Here is a 15,715-nt window from a genome sequence, read left to right as displayed (position 1 = left end):
GTTCCAAGAAAATAAACAAATTAAAACAACCTTCAGAACTAACATGGCTGTGGGAAAGTGGAAATGTTGATAGCTCAAATAATTCAGTTTCTTCTGTGTCGTGTGTGTCTATCTACTTTGTGTGTGTGACCGGTGGGGCTTTTTGTTTGCTCCTGGCAGGTGCAACCCTGTCAGATTTGTCTCTGGGGAGGGGCCAGAGAAAACAGACACCCTGGCCTTCCAGCTTGGGGTTAGGCAAAGGAACAACAACCCTGTCCCATAAAAAACAAAATATGTTACAGAAAAAGTGGTAGGAACAGTGCTAGAGAAACTGGTAAATAATCACAATGCCCAGGCTTGAAGTAATCGGAAACACAGAATTAAAAAAGCAAAGCTCAGGGGTTATTGGGGGTTTATTCTCTGAGCTTAGCCATGTGCTATAGCACAGGGAGCACTTTGGGACGTCTCCCATCCCACAACGGGGGAAAGGAAAAGGATTCTTAGGCTCTAGCACGGATTGAAGGAGGATGGTGATGGGGAATAAGGGAATCCCTCTGTCTTACCCTAACTACGTCTGTTGTTACAATGGGTGAAATGACATTTTTCCCTATCCCTGCCCTCTTCCTGCTCTTTGTTATAGTTCAATATATTTTAAGTGTGGAAAATGATAATAAAAATATCTGCTCCCCAGCACAACCTGAAGCAACATCAGAGCAACTGGGAATGAAACAATTGGTTCCCCAAGGGAGAATTCGATGACTAACAGTTGCTGTGAAATGGGGGAACAGTATAACCGTGATGCTCAGGGTTTGTTTAGACTAGGAAAAGTGATGGAGTTTAGGTCAGGTCAAGGGGAAAGCTAATGCCAACCCCTGCACCTGGGCTGCATCTGCACTACAAATGTTTACATTAAGATCACTAACTTGAGCAGCCAACGCCATGTACAGCCCTAGTGGATGTCAGGCACAGGTACTTTTTGCCTCAGTGTAGCTTGTTGGGATCAAACCTCTCCCCCACCTGAAGCTGATGAAGATTCCTGGCAGGAGGGACACACACTCCTTCGACTCAAAGGAAAGGAGGTGATAGAAAAGATCACAGGACTGACCCCAAAGAAGGGTGTGCTGCAAAAGGCAGAAGAAGGCAACTGATCTGGTGGAGCTGAGAGACCTTGGTGAAGATGGTGCAAAAATCACTATGTGGGAATTAGCAAATGTAATTAAAAAAACAAAACTTTGGCCAGCCCTAGTCAAGGGATTTATTACAGTTCTCTCTCCTGTGGATTTTGTGATGTCTAATAAGGTGAGTGCTCTGATTGAAGCTTTTCCCACACTCAGAGCACGTGTAGGGCATCTCCCCTGTGTGGATTCTCTGATGTGTGATAAGGTGAGAGCTCCACCCAAAGCTTTTCCCGCACTCAGAGCACATGAAGGGCTTCTCCCCTGTGTGGATTCTCTGATGTGTGATAAGGTGAGCGCTCTGCCTGAAACTTTTCCCGCACTCAGAGCACGTGTAGGGCTTCTCCCCTGTGTGGATTCTCTGATGTATGATAAGGTCAGGGCTCCGCCTGAAGCTTTTCCCGCACTCAGAGCACGTGTAGGGCGTCTCCCCAGTGTGGATTCTCCTGTGTGCGCTCAGGTCAAAGCTCTGATTGAAGCTTTTCCCGCACTCAGAGCACGTGTAGGGCGTCTCCCCTGTGTGGATTCTCTGATGTGTGATAAGGTGAGAGCTCTGCCTGAAACTTTTCCCGCACTCAGAGCACGTGTAGGGCGTCTCCCAGTGTGGATTCTCTGATGTGCGATAATGTGTGAGCTCCTACTGAAGCCTTTCCCGCACTCAGAGCACGTGTAGGGCGTCTCCCCAGTGTGGATTCTCTGATGTGTGATAAGGTGAGAGCTCTGCCCGAAGCTTTTCCCGCACTCAGAGCACGTGTAGGGCATCTCCCCTGTGTGGATTCTCTGATGTGTGATAAGGTGAGAGCTCCGACTGAAGGTTTTCCCGCACTCAGAGCACGTGTAGGGCGTCTCCCCAGTGTGGATTCTCTGATGTGCGATAAGGTTTGAGCGCCGATTGAAGCTTTTCCCGCACTCATGGCACATGTAGCGTCTCTCTTCCAAGTTGATTCTGTTGCGTGGAATAAGGGTTGAGTCGCTACTGTCGTTTTCCTCTGGCCTCTGCTGAGTCTTACAGGCTTTTGTGTTTTCTGGGACTGCACAACTCCTGGAAACATTCCCTTTGGATCTTCCTGATAACATCCAATGTGGATCTACTTGCACAGTGTCTTCCTGCTGGGGTTTCTCCTCCTCGTTCTCACTCACCAGCCCATCGCCGGATGGGAGACAGAGAGAATCCAGACATAGGTCACTCCCTGTGACTGAGAAAAAGGAAATGTCAGAGAGAGGAATGGAAAAAGGGATGATCAAACCAAAATATATGTGGGAGAGATCAAACCTATCAGGAGCTGATTTTCCCCAAACCCTTCCACAGAGAAGAGAGGAAGGGATCAGTTCTGGGTCCTCATTGCACCATAACTCTCAGGGGAAAGTGAGATCGGGGAGGGACCTGCTGCCAGTTGTCAGTCAGAATAGGAGGAAAGCCATGAGTGACATCTGCCATAATGATTCCACATCTGCAGGGAACAATCCTGAACTTGAAGCGCTCACGGGATCTTTGTAGGGCATCCCAAATGTTTCCTGCATTCCTAAGCAGTTGTTGAGTTGTTTAACTGATTCCTCACCTGCAAAGGCAGCTCTCGGGACCACTTCTTTCTCAGAGCCCTGGAGGTCCGGGACCCATGGCTCTTCCCCTCTCCAGCTGCGAGATCACATCAGGTTTGGAAACTGGAAACCCTATTCCAGGCAAAGAAAACAAGGGACGTCAGTGGAAGTTGTGGGATACTTGTCACAAAGAATATTCCATAGTTTTAACCCCATCTCATTTTTAGGCAGTAACATCTGTAGCCCTCAGGATTCATCTGCTTGCCTGCATCAATATCTCTTTTCTTATAAGTACAGTATTGTGATATTTTTAATATGAATTAATAAATCTATGTTTGGCTGTAATGCAAGAAACCTACTGGCCAAAAATCTGCATTTTAAGCTAAAGCAAAGTTACCATAGCTATATCCTGTGCCCTTTCACCCAGAAAAGGAACTGTTTTTCCTATACCCAAATAAAGTGCCTACGCTTAGGTTTAAGACCCTTTACCTAGACCAACAGACAATGAAGAATAGCAAAGGGAATTTTTCAAAGTTGTACTCACACACTTAACAAGTACCCCACAAGTGTGCAGACACCTGCCATCCATACGCATATACATACTAGCCTATGGAGTAAGCGTACCCTAACATTTCTATGGGGGAAGACTGAAATTTGGGCATAAGAGGAAGGATTTCCGGCATTTATTTCTATAAAAAGAGGTAACCTACCTCTTTTTACCCGCACCTCGACCTCCTCCTTCTTCTCTACACTTCACCAACTTCAACTACGTATTCATGCTATCCATCTACGACGGCTATTAACCAGTAATAGGCCACACTTATTTTCTTTTCAAACTTTACGTTCAAAAGGGACTCGGCTAAGCTTGGTCTCTCTAAACTTTATTTTAGTTTGTGTATTAGATTATTTAGTTGAGCTAAAAAGTAAATTCCAAAGTAGCGTTGAGAGCTCTTTACATTAGTTTCCCTTGCAAGAGCTGTGAAACCAGAACCGCCAGAGGCGAGACCAATATCAGTGTATCAAAACAGGGTGTGAATATTAACCAAAGTTTGCAGCACATAATATTGTATCATCATATGTATCTCCTGAATAACAGTAATACAATTGTAACTCTGTAATTCTACCTGTTTTACATTTCACTGAGTTTAATAAAAAGTCGTTATGACTATATATGTCTCCGTGTGAGCTTCCTGTCATACCCCCGAAGGTCCTTTTATTAGTTCTGTGGAACCCAATTCGAAACACGAACTTTTATCTTCTGATCAAACAAATTGGCGAGCCTAAACCCATATTAATTAACATAAATGATTAAGTATTATTATTAATTAATTAAAATAATTACAATTCACATTAAATTAAGTTGATAAATCAAATCAACATTACTCACACACCCCAAATAAGGCTACGCATCCCAAGGCCATCTTCCTTGGCTCAAAGTGGCAGGAGAGTTACTATTATAACAAATCATATTCACTACCTTAGTGCCTAAGGACCAACTAACAGAGGGTCCCCATTGTGCTAGGCAAAGTGCAAACAGAGAATAGTAGATGGCCCATGCCCTGAAGAATTTACAATCTAAATCGGGGTAGGCAACCTGCGGCAGCGAGCTGATTTTCAGTGGCACTCACACTGCCTGGGTCCTGGCCCCTGGTCCGAGGGGGGGCCTCTGCATTTTAATTTAATTTTAAATTAAGCTTCTTAGACATTTTAAAAACCTTATTTATTTTACATACAACAATAGTTTAGTTCTATATTATAGACTTATAGAAAGAGACCTTCTAAAAACGTTAAAATGTATTATTGGCACACGGAACCTTAAAGTGAATAAATGAAGACTCGGCACAGCACTGCTGAAAGGTTGCCAACCCCTGATCTAAATAGACAGGACAGACACAGAATGGGGGAAGGGCTAGAACCCACTGTTAGAATAGAGATATTCAGGCCTGCCTGTAAAGCCTAGACTTTAAGAACTTTGGGGTATTTTTATCACTTTGTCTCTATACCCCTGTAACTAGCTAAGAATCAAAATCTCAGTCCGCCTGTGTCTGGGCCTTCTCTCACTGTGACAGTCTGAGGCCTTGTTCTTAGGCTAAGGCCTTTGGCTAAGCAGCAGGGGCAGCCATAAGCTGGGAAGCAAAGGGTCACATCCTCACATCCCAAACCAGTCACACTGAAATAAGGTGCTATTGGGCTGTTAGGAAGATGATCCTGTCCTGATAGTGCCCATCACCACCAGATAAAGATACAGATCTTAAGATGGATAAAGAAAACTTAGTTTGACAGCAGCCTGTCTGGCAAGAAACCCCCTATCAATGGTTGTGAAACCCTCATTTCTGTATTGTTCTATCTTTATGGCCACCACTTTTACCTTGCTAATCAGTCTGGTTCTCTAATTGTTTCTGTCTGCTACATAATTAATTTTTCTAGGTTCTAAGTTCATTAGGGTAGTGGAATATGCTTGCTTGGAAATAACCCCAATAAACATCGCATTATCTGTGCTTCGGACTTCTGGTCTTTTGCTGTTTGCTGTCTGCGTGACAAGAACCAGGGAAGTGGGAGGGTGAAGGGAAAACTCTCTAACAAATGGACATGACCTGATAACCAAGAGGTGAGCCTTTAAGGAAGGTTTTAATACACTTTGGAACGGATCAGGGATTCCCATGAGGACTGAGAGGGAGCGATGGTAAACACGCATTTAGATCCTTTTCTTGTTTTGTATCTTTTCCGCATAAGGCTGAACCTCTGGCACTGTCATGGATCCATAGGATCTGTGCAATGCCCTGGCTTTTAAACAGTCCTTGGGAGGTGCCCCTTGAGTGCACTAGACCCCCAAGGGCTCCCACTTTTCTACAAGGACAGGCCACTTAGCTTCAACACCTGAGACTGAGCCACTTCCTGGGTGCCCTTCCACCACACTCCTCTCCGCTTCTTCCCATTACTCTCAGCCAGCACCACCTGCCGGCACCTTGGGAGATTCTTGTGTTCCCTCTTCACCTCTCACTACCTCATCCCTCTCTGCTGCTTCTTAGCTCTAACCCTGCACACACCCTCCCCATGTCCTGGCACCCCAGAATTATCTACTCCCCCCTTCTCCTCCCCTCCCACAGCTCTGTTCTCCCTTCACCCGTGGGGTCCTGAATGGCAACATTATACGCTCTCCTATCAAAATAGGAGCTCATCTGACTGTCACACAAGCCAGGCATGAGTCATACACCTATTTACTCAATTTAGAATTCTACAAGTGGCGTATTTTCCTCTTAAAATAAGGACAAGGCATGAAAGCTACAGTGATTAATGTAGCCAATAAGGATACATTAAATGCAATTTTAAAATGACTGACGGCACCGAAAAGGCACATGCCAAAAATGATACTAGTGGGTGGGAGATGAGGCAAAAAGTGGGGAGACAACGACACTTCTCAAAACTTGTATGATGAATAAAGGTATAAAGTTATTACTGCTCAGGTTCTTCAGAGACCCCACAGCTTCTAATAACCCAGGGGACAGGACTCCTTACCCAGCGAGGTCACCGTCTCATAGTTCTCCTGCATGACACCCCTGTAGAGGGCTCTCTGAGTGGGGTCCAGCAGAGCCCCCTCTCCCCTGGTGAAATACACAGCTACCTCCTCGAAGGTCACCGGCCTCTGAAAGAGCAAGAGTCCAACATTCAGGACCCGCTGCTCCACTCACAGCCCCACTATTCACGGAACAGCAGCACCAGGTAAATGGAAGCTCCACAAGGCACATGTTAACAGAGTCCCACCCCACCTTGCCTAGAACAGCCAGGCGGCATCAGAGGGTGGAAAGAGAGAACCTTTGTGTCTCCCAACTGACAGATGGAGGCAGGGTCATCACATTTACCACATACCCACTAGCCAGAGCTTGATACAGGAGATGGGGCTGTCTCTGGACCATGCTGGTGGTTCCCTGGTAGGAATCCCAACACTCTCCAAATAAAATATATGGAAGAAAGGGGAAGTTAATAGTAAAGAATAGAAGTTAGAAAGTCAGAATTGTAGAAAGTTGGCAAGGGAAGCTATCAGAAATCAATGACCAATTAATGAAAATAAGAAGGTAGTTTTTAAAAAGTATATTAAGTACAAACTTAATCCCTAACAATGGTAGTGGTAAATTACTAGATGGAAATGGCAGAATTATGAAAATAATGCAGAAGAGGTAAAAGTGTTCAATAAATATTTCTCTCCTGGATTTGGAGATGTAAGTCATATAAGACATTGACGCTGACAGTCTTTCCATCACAACAATAACTCACGAGGATGTTGAACAGCAGCTATTACAGTTAGACATGTTTAAATAAGCAGGTCCAGATAACTTGTATCCAAGAGTTTTGAAAGACCTGGTGGAGGAGTGTGGAGGACTGTTAATGTTGATTTTAATTAGGACTTGGAACACTGCGGAAATTCCAGAAGACTGGAATAAAGCTAATGCTGTGCCAATATTTTAAAAGGGTAAAAGAGATGACCCAGCTAATTACAAGAGTGTTAGTCTGATACTGGGCAAGATAATGGAGCAGCGAATATGGATTTAATTAATAAAGAATGAAAGGAGGGTAATATAATTAGTACCAATTAAAAAGGTTCAGAGACAACAGATCCAAACAAACTAACTGGATATCCTTATTGCATGAGATCAAAAGTTTGGTTGCAACTAATAGTATTGATGTAATATACCTAAACTTCCGTAAGGCGTATGACTTGGTTCAGCACAACATTTTGACTAGAAAACTAGAAAGATACAAAATAAACACAACATACATTAAATAGATTAAAAACGATGAATGTAAATGGGGAACCATGCTTGAGTAGATTTCTTTCTAGGGGGTTCCCACAAAGATTGGTTCTTGGCCCTGTGCTATTTAACATTCTTATCAATGACCTGGAAGAGAATATAAAATCATCACCGACAACATTTGCAGTTGCCACAAAGGTCGGGGTTGGTGGTAACTAATGAAGTGTCAGTAGGTTCAGGTTTCAGCACTGGGAGTCTGGGAAGTTTTCACAGTCCTGGCTAGAGGGTTATTTCCTGTTCCACAAAGAGGGGAAGTTCCATTCCCAACTTCTGTGCCTTGAAATTAGGCCCTGACACTACACCCCACATTCAGCATAGTGGTATGATTATCAAATGATTAGGACATAATTACGATGCATTTTATGCAAGACGCATCATATGTTCAGTGTCTTTGGAAAAGTTAGGATTTCCTGAATATGACTGTCCTATTTGTGTGCATGTATCATAATCGTAACTGAAGTTATGGATATTGACTCTGTATCTGTATTTCAAATGTGCTTACTCTGGGTAACATCCACAACGAGCCTTTCAGGTACAACAAAGCCGCCAGACAGTGATCATGGCTCATCAACAAAGACAATGGACCGTGGAAGAGCTTAGCCTTCCCGTGAATGTTTCAGCCAGCCTATGAGTCACGGCTACTATGACTCAGCAGGACATGCGACCAGACCATATGCCACTAAACTCCATTTTGGTACCTCTATTTTTCCACAAACTGGACTGGGAACGGAGTTTGGAACAAATGGTTCCTGCCATACGGAAAAGCTACATAAGGTGGGGTGTGACATCATCTCTTGGCCTCATTCTGCACACAAGAAAACTCCTGGAAACACCTCAGGAACAAAGACTGAACTGGAGGAAAGTGTTGGTCCCAGGGTAAAGGGATTTCTAGCTTGTGTATGGAAACTTGGTGGACAGCTTCTATCATCAGTCAAGGTGAGAAATTGCTAATTCAAATTCTATCCAGATCGTATGTTGGGCTTAGTTTGAGTTTTTGGTTATTTAAGTAATCTGCTTTGATCTGTTTGCTACCACTTACGGCTGGGAAATTGGCTTTTGTCTTCTATCTCTCCTTGAGTGGCTTAGGGCAGGTCTACACTATGGGGGAAAATCGATATAAGATACGCAACTTCAGCTACGTGAATAACGTAGCTGAAGTCGAAGTATCTTATATTGAATTACGTACCGTCCTCACGGCGTGGGATCGATGTCCGGGACTCCCCATGTCGACTCCGCTACCGCCGTTCGGGTTGGTGGAGTTACGGAGTTGACAGGAGCGCGTTCGGGGATCGATATATCGCGTCTAGATGAGACGCGATATATCGATCGCCAAGAAATTGATTGCTACCCGCCGATACGGCGGGTAGTGAAGACGTACCCGTAGGTAAAACACTCAGGTAGCTTAGTTGGCTGCATGGTGCCACCTGCTGTCGTGTTGGGTGATAACAGGGCCTGGAGAGGCTGGCTGAATCTCCAGCAAAGCAGTGAGAGAAGGGCCAGCCCAGCTTGAGGATTAGAGGGCACAGTGGTTCCCAGAAGCCCCCCAGACTGCACCCGGGGGTAACAACCCATCACACCCTAGAGTCCACAAGTCTCAACAGGTTTGTCACATCCTGTCCCCTCCCATTCCACACCCTAGATAGTTCCTGCCTCCCACCCTCCTATACATTTACTGCTCCTCTCCCTCCAAGCAGAACCCACCACCAGCTCCCTGAGAATCCCTTACCTGAGCCAGCTCCATTGCAGCCATTTCCTTCCTCCTAGGAGGAGGGGATGATCTGGGGCGAAACGTGGACGTTATTCTGTAGCCTGCCAGGGCGAGAAGGGCAATGTGAGAGAATTCAGGTGGGGTTTCTGTCCTTTCCACATGTCGATTCCCCCCAGCATTGTTCCCTGCTAATGGACACTCTAGGTTCTGCCACACTGTGAAGCACAGAGTGACCGTATCCCAGTACAGGCCTAGCCCCCTCCCACCAGGGTGTAACCCTCTGACACATGGTGAACCCCTCCCAGTAACAGTCTCTCTGTTACACTTATCAAGTTTGCAGGCGATACCAAGCTGGGAGGGGTTGCAAGTGCTTTGGAGGATAGAACTAAAATTCAAAATGATCTGGACAAACTGGAGAAATGGTCTGAAGTAAATAGGATGAAATTCAATAATGACAAATCCTTCCGGGGGAGGGAACTCCAGTTTCTAGGAAAAGGCAGCTATTAGTAATGGGAGATTCGATTATTAGGAACATAGATAGCTGGGTTTGTGATGACCGGGAGAACCGTATGGTGACTTGCCTGCCTGGTGCGAAAGTTGCGGATCTCTTAAGGCATCTAGACAGACTTATGTGTAGTGCTGGGGAGGAGCCGGTGGTCGTGGTACATGTAGGTACCAATGACATAGGGAAGGGTAGGAGAGATGTCCTGGAAGCCAAATTTAGGCTGCTAGGGAAGAGACTGAAATCCAGGACCTCTATGGTGGCATTCTCAGAAATGCTCCCAGTTCCACGCTCAGGGCTGGGTAGGCAGGCAGAGATTCAGAGTCTCAACGCGTGGATGAGATGATGGTGTAGAGAGGAGGGGTTCGCGTTCATTAGGAACTGGGGAACCTTCTGGGATGGGAGGAGCCTATACAGGAGAGATGGGCTCCACCTAAACCAAAGTGGAACCAGACTGCTGGCACTAAACATTAAAAAGGTTGTAGAGCAGTTTTTAAACTAGGAGATGGGGGAAAGCCGACTGCTGCAGAGGAGCATGTGGATTGGACACAGACTTCTCTTAGGGGAGAGTCTGATGATAGAGAATCTCCAGGTTATAGTCAGGAGCAGAGGACGGAAGAGTATAATGTAAGGGCCGGGTCAGATGATAAATAGTCACATAAAAAAGAATCTGGCACATCAGAAAAGGGCAGAAAAATAAACAGGGGCAGGTTTTTAAAGTGCTTGTACACAAATGCTAGAAGTCTAAATAATAAGATGGGTGAACTAGAGTGCCTTGTGATAAAGGAGGATATTGATATAATAGGCATCACAGAAACCTGGTGGAATGAGAGCAATCAATGGGACACAATCATTCCAGGGTACAAAATATATCGGAAGGACAGAACAGGTCGTGCAGGGGGAGGAGTGGCACTATATGTGAAAGAAAATGTAGATTCAAATGAAGTACAAATCTTAAGCGAATCCACATGTTCCATAGAATCTCTGTGGATAGAAATTCCATGCTCTAATAAAAATATAACATTAGGGATCTATTATCGACCACCTGACCAGGACAGTAATAGTGATGATGAAATGCTAAGGGAAATTAGAGAGGCCATCAAAATTAAAACTCCACCAGAGAGGTCCTTTGGGGCCATCTGCCTGTCCCAAGTCAGGGTAAAGGAGGAGGGTTGGGCGTGGGGCTAGCAACTCCACCCTGTAAAAATCAGCTTGCTATAGAAACGCCAACAATAGAGTTAACAGAGACTTTTAGCCTAGAAAAAGAAGGGTCTTCAACTCGAAGACGCATGACGCTGGGTGGTGAAAGCCACGAGGAAGCCACTAAGCCGATTACCCTTCTTACAACCAGGAGGATTACCATCGGCACATGGAACGTGAGGACCATGTACGAATCAGGAAAGACGGTGCAGGTTGCAGCAGAGATGAGGAGCAACAACCTGACCCTACTAGGCATTAGCGAGACAAGATGGACGCAAGCTGGACAGAGACGACTGTTGACAGGAGAGCTGTTGCTGTATTCAGGACATGAAGAGAGCGACGCACCCCACACACAGGGAGTAGGCTTCATGATGTCCAAACAGGCACAGAGAGCACTGATTGGTTGGGAGGCACATGGTCCCAGGATCATCACAGCATCCTTCAGAACTAAAATGAAGAGGATTAAGATGAATGTTGTTCAGTGCTACGCTCCAACCAATGACAGTGAAGAGGAGGACAAAGACTACTTTTACAACAGACTCCAGAAAATATTAGAGACTCTCCCAGACAAAGACATTACCATCCTTATGGGAGACTTTAATGCCAAAATTGGACCCGATAACACAGGATACGAACAAGTCATGGGGACCCACGCTCTGGGAGAGATGAGTGAGAATGGAGAGAGATTTGTGGATCTGTGTGCACTTAACAACCTGGTCATAGGAGGCAGCATCTTTCCTCACAAGCGGATCCACAAGAGTACCTGGGTATCGCCAGCAGGCATGACAGAAAACCAGATCGACCATGTCTGCATTAGCAAGAAGTTCAGAAGATCCTTGCAGGACGTTAGAGTTAGAAGAGGAGCAGACGTGGCGTCCGACCATCACTTAGTGGTGGCCAGATTGAAGCTGAAGCTGAAGAACTGGATAGACGCGTCAGACAGAAGAGCGAAGTACAACGTCAACCTTCTGAAGGACCATAAGACCAAGGAAGATTTTGGATTGACGCTGAAGAATAAGTTTTCAGTACTACAGGATCGGTCTGAGGAAGAGGAAAACAGTGTACTCAACAGATGGCAGAAAGTGAGAGACACACTTAGGTCAGCATGCCAGGAAGTGCTTGGAATTAAGAAACACCAGCAGAAAGAGTGGATCACAGCAGAGTCCTTGACTAAGATAGAAGACAGAAAGAAGAAGAAGGCAGCAGTCAACAAAAGCAGGACTAGAGCAGCAAAGGCCAAAGCTCAAAAAGAGTATGCTGAAGCCCACAGAGCAGTGAAGAGGAATATTAGGAAGGATAAGAGAGATTATGTGGATGGACTGGCAGCAGAAGCAGAGCAGGCAGCATACAGCGGTAACATGAAACAGCTGTACGATACTACCAAGCGACTGTCTGGAAAGTTCAGCAATCCAGAACGTCCCGTTAAAGACAAGCAGGGAAAGTCTATAACAGGAATAGAACAACAGATGAACAGATGGGCGGAGCACTTTGAGGAACTCCTGAACAGACCAGCACCACCAAATCCACCAGACATCGACCCAGCCAACGAGGACCTCCCAATCAATTGCGATAAACCAACCAGAGACGAGATCAGAAAAGCCATCACCATGATGAAGAACAGGAAGGCGGCGGGACCTGACGATATCCCAGCAGAGGCCCTGAAAGCAGACCTGGATGCTTCAGTGGAAATGCTGTACCCCCTCTTTGAGAAGATATGGGAAGAAGAAGTGATTCCGGCTGACAAGAAAGAGGGATATCTCATCAAAATCCCCAAGAAAGGAGACCTCAGCAACGGTGCCAACTATAGAGGAATCACACTCCTGTCGGTGCCAGGGAAGGTCTTCAACCGAGTCCTCTTAGAGAGAATGAAGGATGCCGTCGATCCACAGCTACGAGATGAACAGGCAGGTTTCTGGCAGAACAGATCATGCATGGACCAGTTAGCAACGCTCCGCATCATAGTCGAGCAGTCTATGGAGTGGAACTCCTCGTACATCAACTTTGTTGACTATGAGAAAGCATTCGATAGCGTGGATCGAGAGACCCTCTGGAAGCTCCTTCGGCACTATGGCATCCCAGCAAAGGTGGTCAACCTGATCAAGAATTCATACGACAGCATACACTGTAGAGTGATCCACGGAGGGCAGCTCACAAACAGCTTCCAGGTGCGAACCGGAGTCAGACAAGGATGCTTGTTGTCTCCACTTCTCTTTCTTCGTCAACGATTGGATTATGAATACATCAACTTCCAAGCGAACGAACAGAATCCAATGGTCATTGTGGACCCAGCTTGATGACCTGGACTTTGCCGATGACCTTGCACTCCTTTCGCACAGTAAACAGCAGATGCAAGAGAAGACCAACGTAGTGGCAGCCACGTCATCACAGGTTGGCCTCAACATCCACAAGGACAAGACCAAGATCCTTAGGATCAATTCCATCAGCAACGACCCAGTCACACTGAATGGACGCCCCCTGGAAGAAGTGCAGTCCTTCACCTACCTAGGTAGCATCATCGACCAGCAGGGTGGCACAGACGCAGACATCAAAGTAAGGATTGGTAAGGCAAGAGCAGCCTTCTTACAGCTCAAGAACATCTGGAGCTCCAGAGAGCTGTCTTTGGCAACAAAGATTCGACTGTTCAACTCCAACGTGAAATCAGTCCTACTGTATGGAGCTGAAACCTGGAGGACAATCAAAACAACCACCAGGAAGATCCAGACCTTCATTAATAGCTGCCTCAGAAGGATTCTCCAGATCCGCTGGCCAGACACCATCAGTAACATCCACCTCTTGGAGAGGACCCATCAACTCCCAGCAGAGGAAGAAATTAGAAAGAGAAGGTGGGGCTGGATAGGACATACACTACGGAAGCAGCCAACCAACATCACCAGACAGGCACTGCAGTGGAACCCCCAAGGCAAGCGGAAAAGAGGCCGCCCAAGAAATACCTGGCGACGCGACCTTCAGGTTGATAGCAAAAAAATGGGCTATACCTGGAACCAGCTAGAGCGAATGGCCCAGGACAGAAGACTATGGAGATCTGTGGTTGGCGGCCCATACCCGGCTGGGGTGACGGGCATGAATGATGAATGAATGAATGATCAAAATTAAGAACCCAATAATAGTGGGGGATTTCAATTATCCCCATATTGACTGGGAACATTTCACTTCAGGACGAAATGCGGAGATAAAATTTCTCGATACTTTAAATGACTGCTTCATGGAGCAGCTGGTGCGGAACCCACAAGGAGAGGCAACTCTAGATTTAATCCTGAGTGGAGCGCAGGAGCTGGTCCAAGAGGGAACTATAGCAGGACAGCTTGGAAATAGTGACCATAATACAATAGCATTCAACATCCCTGTGGTGGGAAGAACACCTCAACAGCCCAACACTGTGGCATTTAATTTCAAAAGGGGGAACTATACAAAAATGAGGGGGTTAGTTAAACAATAGTTAAAAGGTACAGTGACTAAAGTGAAATCCCTGCAAGTTGCATGGGCCCTTTTTAAAGACACCATAATAGAGGCCCAACTTCAATGTATACCCCAAATTAAGAAACACAGTAAAAGAACTAAAAAAGAGCCATCGTGGCTTAACAACCATGTAAAAGAAGCAGTGAGAGATAAAAATACTTCCTTTAAAAAGTGGAAGTCAAATCCTAGTGAGGCAAATAGAAAGGAGCACAAACACTGCCAACTTAAGTGCAAGAGTGTAATAAGAAAAGCCAAAGAGGAGTTTGAAGAACGGCTAGCCAAAAACTCCAAAGGTAATAACAAAAAGTTTTTTAAGTACATCAGAAGCAGGAAGCCAGCTAAACAACCAGTGGGGCCCCTTGACTATCAAAATATGAAAGGAGCGCTTAAAGATGATAAAGTCATTGCGGAGAAACTAAATGGATTCTTTGCTTCAGTCTTCACAGCTGAGGATGTTAGGGAGATTCCCAAACCTGAGCCGGCTTTTGTAGGTGACAGATCTGAGGAACTGTCACAGATTGAAGTGTCACTAGAGGAGGTTTTGGAATTAATTGATAAACTCAACATTAACAAGTCACCGGGACCAGATGGCATTCACCCAAGAGTTCTGAAAGAACTCAAATGTGAAGTTGCGGAACTATTAACTAAAGTTTGTAACCTGTCCTTTAAATCGGCTTCGGTACCCAATGATTGGAAGTTAGCTAATGTAACGCCAATATTTAAAAAGGGCTCTAGAGGTGATCCCAGCAATTACAGACCGTTAAGTCTAACGTCGGTACCGGGCAAATTAGTTGAAACAATAGTTAAGAATAAAATTGTCAGACACATAGAAAAACATAAATTATTGAGCAGTAGTCAACATGGTTTCTGTAAAGGGAAATCATGTCTTACTAATCTATTAGAGTTCTTTGAAGGAGGCAACAAACATGTGGACAAGGGGGATCCGGTGGACATAGTGTACTTGGATTTCCAGAAAGCCTTTGACAAGGTCCCTCACCAAAGACTCTTACGTAAATTAAGTTGTCATGGGATAAAGGGGAAGATCTTTTCATGGATTGAGAACTGGTTAAAAGACAGGGAACAAAGGGTAGGAATTAATGGTAAATTCTCAGAATGGAGAGGGGTAACTAGTGGTGTTCCCCAAGGGTCAGTCCTAGGACCAATCCTATTCAATTTATTCATAAATGATCTGTAGAAAGGGGTAAACAGTGAGGTGGCAAAGTTTGCAGATGATACTTAACTGCTCAAGATAGTTAAGACCAAAGCAGACTGTGAAGAACTTCAAAAAGATCTCACAAAACTAAGTGACTGGGCAACAAAATGGCAA

General features: G+C 45.4%; 1 pseudogene; it reads right to left on the bottom strand.

Annotated features, from left to right (window-relative positions):
* Positions 1–1,278: 1,278 nt before the first annotated feature.
* The window catches only part of LOC120381419, a 304,954-nt pseudogene continuing 290,517 nt past the window's right edge, over positions 1,279–15,715 (bottom strand).

Source organism: Mauremys reevesii, linkage group 14 (genome assembly GCF_016161935.1).
Source record: "Mauremys reevesii isolate NIE-2019 linkage group 14, ASM1616193v1, whole genome shotgun sequence".
NCBI classification, from domain to species: Eukaryota; Metazoa; Chordata; order Testudines; family Geoemydidae; genus Mauremys; species Mauremys reevesii.
The sequence above is the reverse complement of the archived record's forward strand: the minus strand, read 5'-3'. Positions and strand labels throughout refer to the sequence as shown.